This window comes from Ranitomeya imitator, chromosome 2 (genome assembly GCF_032444005.1).
Source record: "Ranitomeya imitator isolate aRanImi1 chromosome 2, aRanImi1.pri, whole genome shotgun sequence".
NCBI classification, from domain to species: domain Eukaryota; kingdom Metazoa; phylum Chordata; class Amphibia; order Anura; family Dendrobatidae; genus Ranitomeya; species Ranitomeya imitator.
The window spans coordinates 378,702,086-378,716,848 of record NC_091283.1 but is presented as its reverse complement, the minus strand read 5'-3'; positions in this window follow the sequence as shown (position 1 = coordinate 378,716,848).

Here is a 14,763-nt window from a genome sequence, read left to right as displayed (position 1 = left end):
CAGAGACCGACTGCTGCCGCCAGAAGACCAGGCATTGATGCCCACAGGACCCCTTTTGGAAAATACACCGCACCCGCCGTTGTCGGCGCTATTGACTTCAGAGTCTGAGGAACTGCTGACTTTCTAACCGTATTCACCAGAACTGCCGTTACCTGATCCTTCATTCTTGAACTCTGCATGTCCTTTTGCAGTTACACTGTTTATTCCCCTGTTTAACCCATTACCTCCTTGCGTGGAGTATTCCCTGTTCATTAAATATTGTTAACCCTTGCTCTGCCTCCTGTCCATCACTGCATCCTGCTACCTGCTCACACATGTTTGATGAATAGCCGCGCATGTACGGTGGGAGTACGGAGCAGAGCTGCACATGTACAAATGGAGATACACCTACTTTGTGCCAGCACTGAGGGGGTTACTGCGGCCAGTAATGGGGAATCTCCAGCACCTACCTCCACCTGCAGAGCCGCACACCACATATATGGCTGTTCTGTGCGCACAGGACCTGTGATGAGGTCACAGGAGGGGAGGAGTCACATGATCTGGGGCCTCAGTGTATGGAGAGGAGTACAGGAGGCTGAAGTTGGTTTCTTATTCGGCAATTTTTTATTTTCTGTTTTTTATAGGTAAAACAACAAAAAATAATCATCACAATAATAACATACAATGCAGCGAGATGCCCTGATGTGAATACACTTAAAAACTGCTACAAAAACAATAAAACTGGCACAAAAAATGGGCATCAAAGTGGGCACCGAAGGGCGTTAATCAAAGGGTTAAATAAGTTTGGGCCACTGACACCACACTGCAGACATATAGAACAGGGCGCCCCACATCAAAACCAGGTATCTTCACACTGGTCCAAATGGGTTCTGGGCAGGGCCGCCATCAGGGCATTACAGCCATTACTGCTGTATGGGGCCCGGTCAGCAGCAGTACACAGAGGGGCCCGCAGATCCGGGGCCCCACTGTTGTGCTTCTACTGATCGGGCCCCATCACGTAGTAAAATACTGTGCACTGCGGCGCTGGGGCCCGGGAGCCTTCTTGGAGCTGTGCACGGCCGTCTCACCTAGTCGGCTGCACAGCTCCTGCTCGGCTGTAGCTACAATGTATGGGCTCCCTGCAGGTCCTGACTACAGCCCATACATTCTAGCAATCTCAGTAGTGAATGTGCTAGAATGTAGGGGCTCCTGTCAGGTCCTCTCAGCAGCCCATACATTCTAGCTGCTGCTTCACTGCTGGAAACACTAGACGCCCCGGGAACGACTGAGGTAAGTATAAAAAACATTTTTGTTTTTTTAATAGGTGAGGTGAGGGGAGTGAGACTGCAGATGATGGAGTGTGTTTTAGGGAGTACTGTACATGATGAAATAATAGGGGGCTGCAAATGATAAAGTGTATTTGAGGGGGTACTACACATGAAATGATTGGGGCTGCAAATGAAGTAAGGGGGACTGCAGATGAAGTGAAGGGGGGATAGGGGACTGCAAATGATGATGTGGGGGTGATGGGGACTGCAAATGATGTGGGGGGACTGCAAATGATGTGGGGGTTATGGGGACTGCAAATGATGATGTGGGGGTGATGGGGACTGCAAATGATGTGGGGGGACTGCAAATGATGTGGGGGTTATGGGGACTGCAAATGATGATGTGGGGGGGATGGGGACTGCAAATGATGTTGGGGGACTGCAAATGATGATGTGGGGTGATGGGGACTGCAAATGATGTGGGGGTGATGGGAACTGCAAATGATGATGTGGGGTGATGGGGACTGCAAATGATGTGGGGGTGATGGAGACTGCAAATGATGTGGGGGTGATGGAGACTGCAAATGATGATGTGGGGGTGATGGGGACTGCAAATGATGTTGGGGGACTGCAAATGATGATGTGGGGGTGATGGGGACTGCAAATGATGTTGGGGGACTGCAAATGATGATGTGGGGGTGATGGGGACTGCAAATGATGATGTGGGGGTGATGGGGACTGCAAATGATGATGTGGGGGTGATGGCAACTGCAAATGATGTGGGGGGACTGCAAATGATGATGTGGGGGTGATGGGGACTGCAAATGATGTGGGGGTGATGGGAACTGCAAATGATGTGGGGGTGATGGAGACTGCAAATGATGTGGGGGTGATGGAGACTGCAAATGATGATGTGGGGGTGATGGGGACTGCAAATGATGTTGGGGGACTGCAAATGATGATGTGGGGGTGATGGGGACTGCAAATGATGTTGGGGGACTGCAAACGATGTGGGGGTGATGGGGACTGCAGATGATGATGGGGGGTGATGGGGACTGCAAATGATGTGGGGGGACTGCAAATGATGATGTGGGGGTGATGGGGACTGCAAATGATGTGGGGGTGATGGGGACTGCAAATGATGATGTGGGAGATGGGGACTGCAAATGATGTGGGGGTGATGGGAATTGCAAATGATGTGGGGGGGATGGGGATAGGTAATGATGTGGGAGTGATAGGGACTGCAGATGATGAAGTGTGTTTGAGGGGGTTCTGCACATGATGAAATGATAGGGGGCTGCAAATGATGAAGTAAGGGGGACTGCAGATGAAGTGACGGGGGGATAGGGGACTAAATGATGATAGGGGACTAAATGATGAAGTGGGGGTGATGGGGACTGCACATGAAGTGAGTGTGAGGGACGTGGACAGCAATTGAATTGAACTTGGGGGTGGGAAGAGCAAATGATGTATTGAAGGTGGGGAGAGCAAATAATGAATTTTGAGGGTGGGGAAGATCAATTGATAATGAATAGAGGGTGGGAGAGAGAGAAGACGTGGCAATGAATTGAGGCAGAAGGGGCATGTAACTATTATGAATTGGGGTAAGGGTTAGAGCGGGAGGTACATAGTGGGTTCGTTGAGGATAAAGTAACTGGTAATAAATTGGAAGAATACAGGTGCTAATTAATTTATATATTAAATGAGGAAAGTGGCTATATACAGATAGTGGGGGCACAGTGGCGGATTATAATTTATATTTGGAATGGTGGGTTGCATAATAACCAATTATATATTAATGGTGGGTGAACGTCTGTAGTCAGATGTGTAGTGTAGAAGAAAGGGAAAAAATGGGGAATGTGCTCTGGAAGCGGTGCTCTAGATAACTGTGTTATTTTATGCAGATGAGACGAGTCCTGGCAGAAAGAAGTGATAGCGGTCTGCGCTGGATTAAAAAGAAACGCAAAGATGAAGGACTTTAGCTAGAGACGTCACTGGTGAGTATGTTACCTGTACACTGACACCATACACTGTATACTGTATACAGTGCTCCTGTGTATAATGTCACTGGTGATCACTATACTATCTGTACACTATACACTATATACAGAGCTCCTTTGTATAATGTCACTAGTGATTGCTGTATTACATGTACACTGTACCCTATATACAGAGCTCCTGTGTATAATGTCACTAGTGATCACTATATTATCTGTACACTATACACTATATACAGAGCTCCTGTGTATAATGTCACTAGTGATCGCTGTATTACATGTACACTATACACTATATACAGAGCTCTTGTGTATAATGTCACTAGTGATCGCTGTATTACATGTACACTGACACTATATGAAGAGCTCCTGTGTATAATAGCATCGGCGACCACTGTATTACCTGTACACACACTGCATACTAAGTACAGATCTCCTGTGTATAATGGCACTTATGGTGATAGTATTTTTTTTTTTATTAATGATCAGTATTGTACTATTCAGTCACAATGTGGTGGTAATATGTTGTCCGGCCATGGTGTAGCGGTATTTGTTCCTTGTATGTGCTATTATTCGGTCACTGTGTGGTGGTAATATGTGGTCTGTTCATGTTGTGTTGGTATTTGTTCCTTGTATGTAGTTGGTCACCATGTGATGGTAATATGTGGTCTGGACATGCTGCGGTGGTATTTGTCCCTTGTATGTGATATTGTTCAGTCACTGTGGTGGTAATATGTGGTCTGCACATGGTGTGGCGGTATTTGTTCCTTGTAGATAGTATTATAGGTCACTATGTGGTGATAATATGGTGTCTGGTCATGGTGTTGTGGTATTTGTCCCTTGTATGTGGTATTATTGGTCAATTGAAAAATAAATAAAAATACACCTAAATTGTATTGCATATTTTAACAAATGTTTAATAGATTAGAGTAGAGTAGGGCTCGGCCAAAAGAGTCTACCTTGTTGTCGTCTCAAATTTAAAAAAACCTTTTGGCCAAAACAAAAGCTGCTGGCTACAGGTCCTTCTCAAAAAATTAGCATATAGTGTTAAATTTCATTATTTACCATAATGTAATGATTACAATTAAACTTTCATATATTATAGATTCATTATCCACCAACTGAAATTTGTCAGGTCTTTTATTGTTTTAATACTGATGATTTTGGCATACAACTCCTGATAACCCAAAAAACCTGTCTCAATAAATTAGCATATTTCACCCATCCAATCAAATAAAAGTGTTTTTTAATAACAAACAAAAAAACCATCAAATAATAATGTTCAGTTATGCACTCAATACTTGGTCGGGAATCCTTTGGCAGAAATGACTGCTTCAATGCGGCGTGGCATGGAGGCAATCAGCCTGTGACACTGCTGAGATGTTATGGAGGCCCAGGATGCTTCAATAGCGGCCTTAAGCTCAACCAGAGTGTTGGGTCTTGCGTCTCTCAACTTTCTCTTCACAATATCCCACAGATTTTCTATGGGGTTCAGGTCAGGAGAGTTGGCAGGCCAATTGAGCACAGTAATACCATGGTCAGTAAACCATTTACCAGTGGTTTTGGCACTGTGAGCAGGTGCCAGGTCGTGCTGAAAAAATGAAATCTTCATCACCATAAAGCATTGACCCTGCCCTTGAAGAAACACAGTGGACCAACACCAGCAGCTGACATGGCACCCCACACCATCACTGACTGTGTGTACTTGACACTGGACTTCAGGCATTTTGGCATTTCCTTCTCCCCAGTCTTCCTCCAGACTCTGGCACCTTGATTTCCGAATGACATGCAAAATTTGCTTTCATCAGAAAAAAGTACTTGGGACCACTTAGCAACAGTCCAGTGCTGCTTCTCTGTAGCCCAGGTCAGGCGCTTCTGCCGCTGTTTATGGTTCAAAAGTGGCTTTACCTGGGGAATGCGGCACCTGTAGCCCATTTCCTGCACACGCCTGTGCACGGTGGCTCTGGATGTTTCCACACCAGACTCAGTCCACTGCTTCCTCAGGTTCCCCAAGGTCTGGAATCGGTCCTTCTCCACAATCTTCCTCAGGGTCCGGTCTCCTCTTCTCGTTGTACAGCGTTTTCTGCCACATTGTTTCCTTCCAACAGACTTACCATTGAGGTGCCTTGATACAGCACTCTGGGAACAGCCTATTTGTTGAGAAATTTCTTTCTGGGTCTTACCCTCTTGCTTGAGGGTGTCAATGATGGCCTTCTTGACATCTGTCAGGTCGCTAGTCTTACCCATGATGGGGGTTTTGAGTAATGAACCCTGCAGGGAGTTTATATAAGCCTCAGGTATCTTTTGCATGTGTATAGAGTTAATTAGTTGATTCAGAAGATTAGGGTAATAGGTCGTTTAGAGAACCTTTTCTTGATATGCTAATTTATTGAGACAGGTTTTTTGGGTTATCAGGAGTTGTATGCCAAAATCATCAGTATTAAAACAATAAAAGACCTGACAAATTTCAGTTGGTGGATAATGAATCTATAATATATGAAAGTTTAATTGTAATCATTACATTATGGTAAATAATGAAATTTAACACTATATGCTAATTTTTTGAGAAGGACCTGTATGTGTTTGATCTGGTAATGGGAACTGTTAATGTGTGATTTGTGAGAAGTGGAGTTTTGGCAAGAGACAGCGGTGGGGCTGTTGACAGTTCGAGGGGTGGAGGCGGGGCTGGGGTGGAGCCTGGGCGGAGTCTTAAGGGGCCCTGAAAATTTTGCCAGTATGGGGCCCTGAAATTCCTAGTGGCAGCCCTGGTTCTGGGCATCAGAACTGGCATCAAAGTGGGCAAACAGCTGATTTTGGCCATTTGAATAAGTAACTGATGTTTTTAAGGGGTTAAATGACTTTGAGCCACTGATCTCACAAAGAATACACATCTGGTCTTGATGCAGGGGATCATTATCTGTGTATTCTTAGTGTGAGATCAGTGGCCCAAAGTCATTTAACCCCTTAAAAACATCAGTTACTTATTCAAATCTGAGAAAATTGGCTGTTTGCCCACTTTGATGCCAATTCTGATGCCCAGAACCCATTTGGGCCAGGCTGGAGTGACCTGGTTTTGATGCAGGGGATCATTATCTGTGTATTTTTAGTGTGACATCAGTGGCCCAAAGTCATTTAACCTCTTAAAAACATCAGTTACTTATTCAAATGGCCAAAATCGAATGTCTGCCCACTTTGATACCAATTCTGGTGCCCAGAACCCATTTGGGCCAGGCTGGAGTGACCTGGTTTTGATGTGGGGCTCCCTGTTCTGTATGTATGCACTGTGGTATCCATGGCCCAAAGGCATTTAACCCCTTAAAAACATCACTTATTCAAATGGCCAAAATCGGCTGTTTGCCCACTTTGATGCCAGTTCTGATACCCACAACCCATTTGAGCCAGGCTGGAGATACCTGGTTTTGATGTGGGGCATCACTATCTGTCTATTCTTAGTGTTAGATCAGTGGCCCAAAGTCATTTAACCCTTTTTTCAATGCTCTTTGGTGCCCACTTTGATGCCCATTTTTCTGCCAGTTTTATTGTTTTTGTAGCTGTTGTTAAGTGTATTCACATTAGGGCACCTCACTGCATTGTATGTTATCATTGTGATGATTATTTTTTGTTGTTAAACCTATAAAAAACAGAAAAGAAAAAATTGCCGAATAAGAAACAGACGAATAAGAATCCAACTTCAGCCTCATGCGGAGTCCCACATGTACAATGTGTGTATGGCACGGAGCTATGTGACCGTGGAGAGGAGTGTGTACAGCGTGTGCGCGGAGAGGGGCCGCGTATGTGCCTCACCCATTTACCATTCCATTCTCTCCTGGACACATGTCTATATGCCCTGTGTATCTACTATATAATTGTCTAAGGGTCACTTCCGTCTTTCTGGCTTTCCTTCTTTCTGTCACGGATATTCATTGGTCGCGGCCTCTGTCTGTCAAGGAAATCCAAGTCGCTGATTGGTCGCGTCAAAACAGCCAAGACCAATCAGTGACGGGCACAGTCCGGAAGAAAATGGCCGCTCCTTACTCCCCACAGTCACTGCCCGTCGCCCGCATACTCCCGTCCAGCCACCGCTAACACACTGTTAATGCCGGCAGTAACGGACCGCGTTATGCCGCGGGTACCGCACTCCGTAACCGCTGCTATTAACCCTGTGTGTCCCCAACTTTTTACTATTGATGCTGCCTATGCGGCATCAATAGTAAAAAAATGTAATGTTAAAAATAATAAAAAAAACAAAAAACCTGCTATACTCACCCTCCGTAGTCCGCCGAGCCGCTCGCGCCTGCCGCCATCTTCCGTTCCCGGCGATGCATTGCGAAATTACCCAGAAGACTTAGCGGTCTCGCGAGACCGCTAAGTCTTCTGGGTACTTTCGCAATGCATCCTGGGATCGGAAGATGGTGGCAGCCGCGTGCCCATCTCCACAGCGCCGTTGGATCCCAGGGGTGAGTATGTAACTTTTTTATTTTAATTCTTTTTTTTAACAGGGATATGTGCCCACACTGCTAAATACTGCGTTGGCTACATGGCTGCTATATGCTACGTGGACAGTACTGTATACTACATGGCTGTTATATACTACGTGGCCAGTACTGTATACTAAATGGATGCTATATACTACGTGGGCAGTACTATATACTACATGGCTGTTATATACAGTACTACGTGGGCAGTACTATATACTACATGGCTGCTATATACTACGTGGGCAGTACAATATACTACATGGCTGCTATATGCTACGTGGGCAGTACTATATACTACATGGCTGCTATATACTACGTGGCCAGTACTATATACTACATGGCTGCTATATACTACGTGGGCAGTACTATATACTACATGGCTGCTATATACTACGTGGACAGTACTGTATACTACATGGCTGCTATATACTACGTGGTCAGTACTATATACTACATGGCTGCTATATACTACGTGGACAGTACTGTATACTACATGGCTGCTATATACTACGTGGGCAGTACTATATACTACATGGCTGCTATATACTATGTGGGCAGTACTATATACTACATGGCTGCTATATACTACGTGGGCAGTACTGTATACTACATGGCTGCTATATACTACGTGGGCAGTACTATATACTACATGGCTGCTATATACTACGTGGGCAGTACTATATACTACATGGCTGTTATATACAGTACTACGTGGGCAGTACTATATACTACATGGCTGCTATATACTACGTGGGCAGTACTATATACTACATGGCTGCTGTATACTACGTGGCCTGTGTTAGATACTGCATGGGCTGTGTTATATACAACGCATCGGGTATTCTACAATATGTGTGTATATAGCAGCCACATACTATATAGCACAGGCCATGTACTATTTGTATGCTATATACTACATGGCTCATATATACTACGTGGCCTGTGCTATATAGTATGTGGCTGCCATATACATGCATATTCTAGAATACCCAATGCATTAGAATCGGGCCACCATCTAGTATATATATATATATATATATATATATATATATATATATATATACACAGTTAGGGCCAGAAATATTTGGACAGTGACACAATTTTCACGAGTTGGGCTCTGCATGCCACCACATTGGATTTGAAATGAAACCTCTACAACAGAATTCAAGTGCAGATTGTAACATTTAATTTGAAGGGTTGAACAAAAATATCTGATAGAAAATGTAGGAATTGTACACATTTCTTTAAAAACACTCCACATTTTAGGAGGTCAAAAGTAATTGGACAAATAAACATAACCCAAACAAAATATTTTTATTTTCAATATTTTGTTGCAAATCCTTTGGAGGCAATCACTGCCTTAAGTCTGGAACCCATGGACATCACCAAACGCTGGGTTTCCTCCTTCTTAATGCTTTGCCAGGCCTTTACAGCCGCAGCCTTCAGGTCTTGCTTGTTTGTGGGTCTTTCCGTCTTAAGTCTGGATTTGAGCAAGTGAAATGCATGCTCAATTGGGTTTAGATCTGGAGATTGACTTGGCCATTGCAGAATGTTCCACTTTTTGGCACTCATGAACTCCTGGGTAGCTTTGGATGTATGCTTGGGGTCATTGTCCATCTGTACTATGAAGCGCCGTCCAATCAACTTTGCAGCATTTGGCTGAATCTGGGCTGAAAGTATATCCCGGTACACTTCAGAATTCATCCGGCTACTCTTGTCTGCTCTTATGTCATCAATAAACACAAGTGACCCAGTGCCATTGAAAGCCATGCATGCCCATGCCATCACGTTGCCTCCACCATGTTTTACAGAGGATGTGGTGTGCCTTGGATCATGTGCTGTTCCCTTTCTTCTCCAAACTTTTTTCTTCCCATCATTCTGGTACAGGTTGATCTTTGTCTCATCTGTCCATAGAATACTTTTCCAGAACTGAGCTGGCTTCTTGAGGTGTTTTTCTGCAAATTTAACTCTGGCCTGTCTATTTTTGGTATTGATGAATGGTTTGCATCTAGATGTGAACCCTTTGTATTTACTGTCATGGAGTCTTCTCTTTACTGTTGACTTAGAGACAGATACACCTACTTCACTGAGAGTGTTCTGGACTTCAGTTGATGTTGTGAACGGGTTCTTCTTCACCAAATTAAGTATGCGGCGATCATCCACCACTGTTGTCATCCGTGGACGACCCAGGCCTTTTTGAGTTCCCAAGCTCACCAGTCAATTCCTTTTTTCTCAGAATGTACCCAACTGTTGATTTTGCTACTCCAAGCATGTCTGCTATCTCTCTGATGGATTTTTTCTTTTTTTTCAGCCTCAGGATGTTCTGCTTCACCTCAATTGAGAGTTCCTTTGACCGCATGTTGTCTGCTCACAGCAACAGCTTCCAAATGCAAAACCACACACCTGGAATCCACCCCTGACCTTTTAACTACTTCATTGATTACAGGTTAACGAGGGAGACGCCTTCAGAGTTAATTGCAGCCCTTAGAGTCCATTGTCCAATTACTTTTGGTCCCTTGAAAAAGAGGACACTATGCATTACAGAGCTATGATTCCTAAACCCTTTCTCCGATTTGGATGTGGAAACTATCATATTGCAGCTGGGAGTGTGCACTTTCAGCCCATATTATATATATATAATTGTATTTCTGAACATGTTTTTGTAAACAGCTAAAATAACAAAACTTGTGTCACTGTCCAAATATTTCTGGCCCTAACTGTATATATATATATATATATATATATATATATATATATATATATATATATATATATATATATATAGTATACACACACAGGTGTTTCTCACTAAGTTAGAATAGAATATCATCAAAAGTTAATTTAGTTCAGTTCTTAAATACAAAAAGTGAAACTCATATATTATATAGAGTCATTACAAACAGAGTGATCTATTTCAAGAGTTTAGTTCTGCTAATGTTGATGATTATGGCTTACAGCCAGTGAAAACCCAAAATCCATTATCTCAGTAAATTAGAATACTTTATAACACCAGCTTAAAAAAATGATTTTAAGGGGGCGTGGCCTGACTGGCGATGGAGCAGGTCGCATAGCGCGGATGGGAGCTCCGTTCCCAGGAACCACTAATCAGCACACAGTGGCGCACACACGGCACCTTCAGCCCCGAACCTTCCCACGCCAGCTCAAGCGAACTCCCAACTAATTGAGAACTCCTTACAGGACTTTTTCACTATCAATGATTCTGTGGAGGTGCAAGATGACTCCCTCTGGTTTGCTCACAAGGCAGTAGCTCGAGGCCTCTTTTTTAAAATGGCTGCAACAGCTAAATGCAAATACAACTTGATTCTCCAAACTGCCTTAGGTGAAGTAGCCCGACTGGAGTCCCGCCATAAATTACTTCCCTCTCCTCAACTATTCTCTGACCTCTCTGCAGCACGCCTTCACCTTCGCCAGCTGCTCCTCCGCAGAGCAGAGAATTCACTCACGAAATCGAAAGCTAAATTCTATTCAATGAGTGATCGGGCAGGTGCTTTACTCACCAGACGCGTTAGAAAAAAAAGAAGCCCAATCCAAAATCCATTATCTACTAAAATCAGATGGTTCACGTATCTATAACCCAATCCACATAGCGGAGGAATTTGCATCATACTACTCCTCATTATACAATCTTGACTCCGATTCAAATACCCCACAACCCTCTCAAGCTTCTATAGTCGCCTTTTTGAGTAAAGCGATGCTCCCTTCAGTTAGTCCAGATCAACTATCTTTCCTTAATGCCCCTATTGAGGACTCTGAAATAACACAAATTATTAGAGAGGCCAAAAAATGTTCTGCTCCAGGTCCAGATGGTTTTTCTTTTTCTTATTACTCTGTTTCTTCCTTTTCTTTCTCCTTATCTCCTGCGTCTATTCAACCACTGGCTTTCAATTGGCACCATCAGAAATGAGGGATTGGAAGCCTCTATTGCATCTCTTCCCAAACCAGGGAAACCCATGACCTCCCCTGGTAACTTTCGCCCAATCGCTCTTTTAAATTGTGATGTTAAAATTTATACTAAAATCTGGGCTAACAGGTTACTGTCGTTTCTTCCCACTCTGGTTCACCCTGATCAGGTTGGGTAGGCAAACTAGAGATGGCACGAGACGCCTGATTGACCTGCTGGATGTGGTGGAGAAAGGGAACCTCCCAGTGTGTTCCTGTCACTTGATGCAGAGAAAGCGTTTGACCGGGTACACTGGGGTTACATTGATCTTAGCCTACAAAAATTCGGTCTCACTGGTCAAATATCTAAAGCTATTATGGCCCTATACTCCAATCCATGTGCTTCTGTCCGCTCGGCTGGCTTTAAATCCCATACCTTCCCTATCTCTAATGGAACTCGCCAAGGCTGTCCTCTCTCCCCCATCATCTCTGCTCTGATCATGGAGCCTCTTGCTGCCATTGTGAGACAATGCCCAGATATAAAGGGAGTAATGGTGGGAGATTATGAACATAAAATCAGCCTGTATGCAGATGATGTAGTTTTAACCTGCTCCGCTCCTCTTGACTCTCTCTCTGCGGTCTCCACTATCCTTTCTCAATTCGCTGAAGCCTCATATTATAAACTTAACTTATCCAAATCCCCAATTTTTCCTCTTTTTCTCCCAACCCCCCTTCAACTACAAATTCAAGCTAAGTACCCTTTCATCTGGTCTCCCCTTGGATTCAGATATCTGGGCATATGGATAACTCACTTAAATGATATCGTCCATATCAATTGTGACACAACCCTCTCTGAAATTAAAAAAGATATAGACCAATTTTCAAATTCTCACCTGTCTTGGATGGCAAGAATTCAAACTTCTAAAATGTTAATTCTCCCTAAACTCATATATCTTTTTACATGTCTCCCTCTCACCATTCCCTCTAGGTACCATTCAGCTTTCCAATCAATTATTGACCGATTCATTTGGAACAGCAAACCCCATAGAATAAAACATTTATTAATGGCACTTCCATACCCGAATGGCGGTCTTGGCATCCCCAGGGTCCAGCTATATCATAGAGCTGCTCTCCTAGAACCCCTCAAAATCTGGTGGGAGGGAGATTCTCCTCTTCCGTGGTCCAGTATTGAGTCACATTATGCCCCCAGGAGGTCCCTCAGACTTTTATTGGAACTTTGTTTGCTCCGTCCTCCCTCATGGGGCTCATCCCTTAGATCAATTAGCTCTGCTTCCAAAATTTGGTCTGGACTATGCCCTACTCATTTACCATTTTTATATCACTATGTTTCTCTTCAGGCCCTGGAGAGTGCGGTCAATGGAATGTCTCTGTCTGCCTGGAGGGAATGCGGAGTGTTCCGAGTGAGTGATTTATACGACTCTGCTGGCTTGATTTCATTTTCGGACCTTGCTGCCCGCTACTCCCTACCTAGTAGGGCCTTCTTTCAATACTTTCAATTACGTAGCTTCTTGAGACCTCACAGCCTGTTCGGGGCGCCCGCATCTCCTTCGAAAGTGGAGACTCCAGTCCAGAGATTTTTCAGATCAAGTACTCTGATTCCTCATGGTATTTCCATTATATATAAAGCTCTTCTCTCCCATGGTATTGCAGACAGGCGCCCCTTATGTCCCCTTGGGAAGCTGCCCTCTCATTTGAGGCTTCTCTGGAGGACTGGAATAACGCTATGACACATGTTGTGAATTCTGTGGTCAAGCTCCCTCCTGTGGTCATGAGTGGTACTTCGGCTGGTTCTGTCTATGAGCTTCCTCTGGTGGATGTGAGTGGGGCTGCGGCTTCTGAGTTTCCTTCCTCAGGTGACGAGGTTAAGTCGTTAGGTGCTGCTCTATTTAACTCCACCTAGTTCTTTGTTCCTGGCCTCCAGTCAATGTTCCAGTATTGGTCTTGCTTTCTCCTGGATCGTTCTTGTGGCCTGTCTGCCCTGCATAAGCTAAGTTCTGCTTGTGTTACTTTTGTTTGCTATTTTTTCTGTCCAGCTTGCTATATTGGTTTTTCTTGCTTGCTGGAAGCTCTGAGACGCAGAGGGAGCACCTCCGTACCGTTAGTCGGTGCGGAGGGTCTTTTTGCCCCCTCTGCGTGGTTGTTTGTAGGTTTTTGTGTTGACCGCAAAGCTATCTTTCCTATCCTCGGTCTATTCAGTAAGTCGGGCCTCACTTTGCTATAATCTATTTCATCCCTGTGTTTGTATTTTCATCTTACTCACAGTCATTATATGTGGGGGGCTGCCATTTCCTTTGGAGAATTTCTCTGAGGCAAGGTAGGCTTATTTTTCTATCTTCAGGGCTAGCTAGTTTCTCAGGCTGTGCCGAGGCGTCTAGGTCTGGTCAGGAATGCTCCACGGCTACCTTTAGTGTGGTATGATAGGATTAGGAATTGTGGTCAGCAGAGTTCCCACGTCTCAGAGCTCGTCCTATGTGATTAGCAACTATCAGGTCATTTTCTGTGCTCGTAACCACCAGGTCCATTGTGGTTCTGAATCACCTGTTCATAACAGTACTGGAGGCCCAAAGTACTAATGCTTCTCAATAGAGGGAAAAGAGAAGTTCTGAGACCATTTTTTTTTCCTTTGCACTGTGTTTTGTCTTTCTCTTCCCCTAGACATTTGGGTGGTTCAGGACACAGGTGTAGTGATGGACATTAAAGGTCTGCCTTCTTGTGTGGATAATCTCACTGCAAGAGTACAAAAAATTCAAGACATTATGGTTCAGAAATCTATGTTAGAACCTAGAATTCCTATTCCTGAGTTATTTTCTGGAGATAGAGCTAAGTTTCTGAATTTCAAAAATAATTGCAAACTGTTTCTGGCTTTGAAACCCCGCTCCTCTGGTGACCCAGTACAACAAGTTAAGATCATTATTTCTTTATTACGTGGCGACCCTCAAGACTGGGCATTTTCCCTTGCGCCAGGAGATCCTGCATTATGTAATATTGATGCGTTTTTTCTGGCGCTCGGATTGCTGTATGATGAACCTAGTTTAGTGGATCAGGCAGAGAAAAATTTGTTGGCTCTGTGTCAGGGTCAGGATGAGGTAGAGATATATGGTCAGAAATTTAGGAAGTGGT